Raw genomic sequence first — 6,880 nt, forward strand, 5'->3', positions numbered from 1 at the left:
TTTGGCCATTCTAATAGGTACATTGTGGTATCTCATTACTGTTTTAATTTGCATTTCCCTGATGACATATAATGTGAAGCATCTTTTTATATGCTTATTTGCCACCTATATATCTTCTTTGGTGAAGCTAATGTTTTTATTTCTTTGTCTGGCTTCAGTTTGTTTTATCACTTTTAATTTTTCAATAAAAAGAATCTTCCCTTACATATTTATATGCTTCATATTTAGAGTTGGTGATGATGTTGTAAATTATAGTACAAAAACAACTTAAATCAGGCATATACCAGTAACCGAAGCACTGGCTCTGAAATTCCCAGGTTTAAACTTTATCTTGTTCACTCTAGAGCCACTGATCCACATGGAATAAATATAAATTCATATCTATTTCTAGATACTTATTCTCTACTCCCACTTATTCACTACCTAACAACAATAGTAGTTAGCTATAAAATTCTCTTCCAATCACAGAGCATAACTTCAGTATGCAAAAAAAAAAAAAAAAAAAAAGAAGCAGCGTTTTCTGGATTAAGTTGAAAAATGTTTGTAAGTAAAATTTTAAAAATAGATATATCTTTGTCAGTTGGGTGTGGTGGCTCACGCCTGTAATCCCAGCACTTTGGGAGACTCAGGCGCTTGGACCCCTTGAGGCCAGGGAGTTTGAGCTAGCCTGGCCAACATAGTGAAACCTGTCTCTATTAAAAATACAAAAATTAGTCGAGCATAGTGGTGCATGCCTATAATCCCAGCTACTGGGGAGGCTGACGTGTGAGAATCGCTTGAGTCCAGAATGAGGAGGTTGGTTGCAGTGAGCCGAGATCATGGCACTGCATTTCAGCCTGAGTGATAGAGTGACACTCTGTCTCAAAATAAATAATAAATAAATAAAAATAGCTATTGTCTCTGTAAGTGAAAAATTATAAATAAACCATTTGTAAGCCAAGGGATGAGTACAGATACTCATTCCTTTGAGTACTTCATTTGAATCTATGAAGGTGGGTACAATTGCTCTAAGGGGGTATGAGCAGTGAAAAACCAAAGAGTCTAAAAAATGCCAACATTTAGGAGACAGACAGATAAGCTGGAGTAGCAAAAGAGACAGAGGTTGCCTGTTAGAGACCACTGGGTGAGGTGAGCGATACACAAGGTAAGAATGGTATGACTGGGCACAGTGGTTCACGCCTGTAATCCCAGCACTTTGGGAGGCTGAGGCAGACAGATCACGAGGTCAGGAGATCGAGACCATCCTGGTTAACATGGTGAAATCCCATCTTTACAAAAAATACAAACAAAAATTAGCCAGGCGTGGTGGCACGTGCCTGTAGGCACAGCTACTCGGGAGGCTGAGGCAAGAGAATCTCTTGAACCTTGGAGGCAGAGGTTGCAGTGAGCTAAGATCACGCCACAGCACTCTAGCCTGGGCGACAGAGACTCCGTCTCAAAAAAAAAAAAAGAATGGTTAACTTTCTAGGCTTCGTGCCATGGTTCACACCTGTAATCCCACCAATCTGCCAAGGCAGGCAGATTGTTTGAGCTCAGGAGTTCAAGACCAGCCTGGGCAATATGGTGAAACCCCATCTCTACCAAAAATACAAATAATTGGCTGGGCACATGTCTGTGGTCCCAGCTACTCCTGAGACTAAGGTGGGAAGATTGCTTGAGCCTGGGAGGCAGAGGTTGCAGTGAGCCAAGATCGCGCCACTGCACTCCAGCTTGGGTGACAAAGTGAGACTCCCTCTCAGAAAAAAAAAAGGTTAACATTCTAATGGTACATATAATTATGAAATAAATTTAAAGGGAGAAATGATCCTGAAGAGGCAACAGAACACTGTGCCAAAGATCAGAGGTTGTACTCTCACTAGACATGTGACAATGGACAGGATATAAAACTTTGCCCTGAGCCTCAGTTAATCAACTCCTCCAGCAAAAGGAGAGATAACAGTTATCTCAATAAGCTGTTGTGAGAATTTATCAAATTAATGCATTTGAATATACATTGTATGTGGAAAAACATTACACAAACTTAAGATACTTGCCTTGGCTCTCTGCCTAGAACTTAGAGTGCTTCCAGGACAGAGGTCCACACCCTACCCACTTTTCTCATGCTAGTCTTCTGTCTGAATCCTGACCTCCCTGATTGTTTCTACCTTTTTTCTGCTGGCTGATAGGGCCTTAGGAACAATTGCCTCCTGCCTAAGCTTTATACCAGCCCAGCTGCTGGGCTCTAACTGAATCACTAACACCATTCCTGCCTTCCTGGCCAACCCCACCACCCATGAACCCAGGTTATGATATGTTCCAAAGTATTGTTTTGTTGTTGTTGTTTTTGTTTTTTTTTTGAGAGGGAGTGTCACTCTGTCGCCCAGACTGGAGTGCAGTGGCACTACCTCAGCTCTCTGCAACCTCCATCTCCTGGGTTCAAGCGATTCTCATGCCTCAGCCTCCAAAGTCGCTGGGATTACAGTCATACACCACCATGCCCAGCTAATTTTTTTTTTTTTTTTTTTTTTGAGAAGGAGTCTGACTCTGTCACCTAGGCTGGAGTGCAATGGTACAATCTCGGCTCACTGCAACTTCCATTTCCCAGGTTCAAGCAATTCTCCTGTCTCTGCCTCCCAAGTAGCTGGGATTACAGGCACCCACCACCACACCTGGCTAATTTTTGTATTTTTAGTAGAGACGAGGTTTCACCATGTTGGCCAGGCTGGTCTTGATCTCCTGACCTCAGGTGATCCTCCTGCCTCCCAAAGTGCAGTGATTACAGGCGTGAGTCATCGCGCCCAGCCCTAATTTTTGTATTTTTAGTAGAGAGGAGATTTCACCATTTTGGCCAGTCAGGTCTCAAACTCCTGACCTCAGGTTATTACCTGCCGCAGGTGATCCGCCATGTTGGCCAGGTTGATCTCAGATGATCCTCCTGCCTCCCAAAGTGCAGGGATTACAGGCCTGAATCACCTCACCCAACCCCCAAGTATTGTTTCTGAGACAATCCCAGAGCTAACCACTGAGATTAACACCCCACACTTAGCTTGTTCAATAACAAAAATTTCTTAAGAGTTCTTGAGACCAGAATATTTTGTTTCTTAAAAGGTGATATTTACAACAAAATATATATACATAGTAAATCATCAGTTTCCTTCAACCTCAGTTCTTGAATTACATAAACAATTAGGCAGGCCCAGCACAGTGGCTCACACGGAATCCCAGCACTTTGGGAGGCCAAGCCAGGTGGATCACCTGAAGTCAGGAGTTCGAGACCAGACTGCCCAACATGGTGAAACCCCGTCTCTACTAAAAACACAAAAAGCCGGGGGTGGTGGTGGGCGCCTGTAATTGCAGCTACTCAGGAGGCTGAGGCAGGAGAATTGCTTGGACTCGGGAGGTGGAGGTTGCAGTGAGCTGAGATCGTGCCACTGCACTCCAGCCTGGGCGGCAAGAGCGAAACTCCATCTCAAAAAAAATAATAATAATAAAATTAAAAACAATAAAGGCTTTTGTTTTTCAAATAGTCTGAAAAATTGTTTAATGCTAGGTTGATAGTATCTAGATTGTGTCAGAAAGTCGTCGTCTTCTTCTCTAATCTGGTAAGATATCCATGTCTTTTATTTGAAGATTCTTGGGTCAAGTTATTTTCAGAGAAAATAAGTAAGAATTTTAATTTACTAAAAGGTCTATGTAATAATGAAATTGCTACTTGCTTTATCAATTTCTTTTATTTATTTATTTATTTATTTATTTATTTTTGAGACAGAATCTTGCTCTATTGCCCAGGCTGGAGTGCAGTGGCATAATCTCAGCTCACTGCAACATCCGCCTCCCAGGTTCAAGCCATTCTCCTGCCTCAGCCTCCCAAGTAGCTGGGACTACAGGCGCTTGCCACCGCACCCGGCTAATTCTGTATTTTTAGTAGAGATGGGGTTTCACCATGTTGTCCAGGCTGGTCTCAAACTCCTAACTTCAGGTGATCCGCCCACCTCGGCCTCCCAAAGTGCTGGGATTACAGGCATGAGCCACCGTGCCTGGCCACATCCAAAGTTTTTAAGACCCCAGAAAAGGCTTTGTGCTTCACCAAGTTCTACTCAAGTGCGGACAGAAAATGAATAGTTACCCATGACCAGAGTATTATAATAATGTCATAGCAGCAATTCTTGTCTCCATAATAGGAAGTTATATGTCAACATAAAATAACTTCAGGTATTTTACACTTTACAGTGGACTAATAACTTATATTGCTATTTTTAAGGGATGTCAGTTTTCACTTTCTAAGAAAATTACATTTGCTCTTCTCCCATCAGGAATCCCCTTTCCAAGTCATCCCTACTTTACAAAGAAAAATGTAAGTGAACCTGCAATGACTCTACCTGAGTTCTGAAGCAGACTGCCAGGTTACCTACTTTAAGGAAATAAGCCTGGCTCCTTTGGCCGTGGGGATGGTTGGAACTCAGACCTGGGTGAGTTTTCAAGATCCATTATGACTGGTTATATGCTCCCATAGCATTCTGTGCTTTTCTTTGAAAATATTTACCAGTTCCTAATTATATATTATATGATAATATCTTTCTCCCCCACATGACGGTAAGATCCATAAGAATAGGGTAACATCTTTTTTTCACACAAATGTATATTCCAGCACCAAGTTAAGTGAGTGCCTGGAAAGTAGCAAATGTACAAAACTTTCTTTCTTTCTTTCTTTTGAGACGGAGTATCCTTCTGTTGCCAGGTGTGATCTCTGCTCACTGCCAGTTCCACCTCCCGGGTTCACGCCATTCTTCTGTCGCAGTCTCCCGAGTAGCCGGGACTACAGGCGCCGGCTACCACGCTCAGCTAATTTTTTTTGTATTTTTAGTAGAGAGGGGGTTTCACCGTGTTAGCCAGGATGGTCTGGATCCCCTGACCTCGTAATCCGCCTACTCCGGCCTCCCAAAGTGCTGGGATTACAGGCGTGAGCCACCGTGCCCGGCCTTTTGTTTTTTGAGACAGAGTCTCGCTCTGTTACCCCAGGCTGGAGTGCAGTGGCGCAATCTCGGCTCACTTCAACCTCCATCTCCCCAGTTCAAGTGATTCTCCTGCCTCAGTCTCCCTAGTAGCTGGGATTACAGGCACCTGCCAACTGCCGGGCTAATTGTTGTATTTTTAGTAGAGACAGGGTTTGGCCGTGTTGGTCAGGTTGGTCGCCAACTCCTGACCTCAGGTGTTCTGTCTGCCTCCGCCTCCCAAAGTGCTGGGATTACAGGCGTGAGCCACCACGCCTAACCAATATCACATTTTGAACACAACCAACTCTGCTCATTATCTTTTCTTTTCTTTTCTTTTCTTTTTTTTTTGAGACAGAATCTCATTTTGTCAACAGACTGGAGTGCAGTGGCGTGATCTCTGCTCACTGCAACTGTCTCCTGGGTTCAAGTGATTCTCCTGCCTCAGCCTCCCGAGTAGCTGGGACTATAGGGGCGCACCAACATGCCCAGCTAATTTTTGTATATTTTTTAGTAGAGACAGGGTTTTACCATATTGGTCAGGACAGTCTCGACCTCTTGACCTCGACACCCGCTCCCCTCACCCCCACCCCACCCCGGGGCCTCCCAAAGTGTTGGGAATACAGGTGTGAGCTACCACGCCCAGCGCTCATTATCTTTTTTACAGAGGTTGGTTTCAAGCCAAAGTTGACCTTCCCTAATGACTATAGAGTAAAGCCCTTTGGCATGTCATATTAGAAGCATTCTATTATATATTCCGTGTTTAACAATTCAGTTTGTCTTTGGAGTCCAAGTGAAAATTTAAAATGTAAGAAAACAAAAATAAAACAAAAACCTTCTTAGAAGTACATCCCTTCATCTGTTACACTAGTAATATGAGAAGATTTCTTTTTTTTTTTAAACCTTTCCCTTTCATGTGGTGTGAGCCATCTGAAAAAAAGAGGGGTCACCTGACGCCATGGTAGGGTTAAGTCAATGGTTTCCAAACTTGTGTACGCATCAGAATCACCTAGAGGACTTATTGAGCCACAGATGGCTGTGCTAACCCCCAGTTTGTGACTCCACAGGTTTGGTGCTGGGGCCTGAGAATTTGTATTTCTAGTAAGTTCCCAGGTGCTGCTGCTGCAGCTGGTCTGGAGACCACACTTTGAGAACCACTAGAAAATAACTGCTAAAAAGGAATCTTGGTATGTTTAGGTCCAATACCTGCAACATTCTTGGTTGAAATAGTCTCAGATAAAATTATAAATGGGTAATAGAGAAGATGAATTATCAGAAGGTGACATAATATTATGGAATACACTATTCAATAATGAGTTTGCCTCATTACCCTTAGACTTTTTTTTTAAAGTATGCTTCTTCAGGAATTATCTTGTTTCACTCATTATAACTCCAGTTCTAGAGGGAAAAAAAAAAAATTAAGTTATTTTTGTTCTCAATAATAATCACCTCCATTGCCTCCCTGCCCTTCAGTGCCCTGGGCAAGCCTCTTTAGTCATTGTTCCTTTATCTGTAGAAAGGGACGTGATAATAGTACCTTTCTCAGTGAATTACTGTGAGGATAAAATGAGACCCTAAATGGAAAATAGTTGGCACTGAAAATGGCCTGTAAATGGTAGCTGCTTTGTTGTTGTTGTTGTTGTTTTACCAATTTATCTAATTTAAGGAAATAAATTTTAATGGTCGTGGGACCAGTGACCCAAACTACTTAAATCTCTAATACATTGATCACAGTAATAAACCAAAATTTGTTCAAAACAAAATAAAAGGTTGTTATGCTCCAGGTACTTTGCTTACTGTGGCGGAGAACTGTTTGATTTGGAAGTGTTGGCTCAAGCTATCAGTACAGCATTCCCCCATTACAGATTACAAATAAGGATCACCTGAAGCGCAATAGGACCCCCACCCCC

Source organism: Mandrillus leucophaeus, unplaced genomic scaffold, assembly GCF_000951045.1.
Source record: "Mandrillus leucophaeus isolate KB7577 unplaced genomic scaffold, Mleu.le_1.0 Scaffold715, whole genome shotgun sequence".
Lineage (NCBI taxonomy): Eukaryota > Metazoa > Chordata > Mammalia > Primates > Cercopithecidae > Mandrillus > Mandrillus leucophaeus.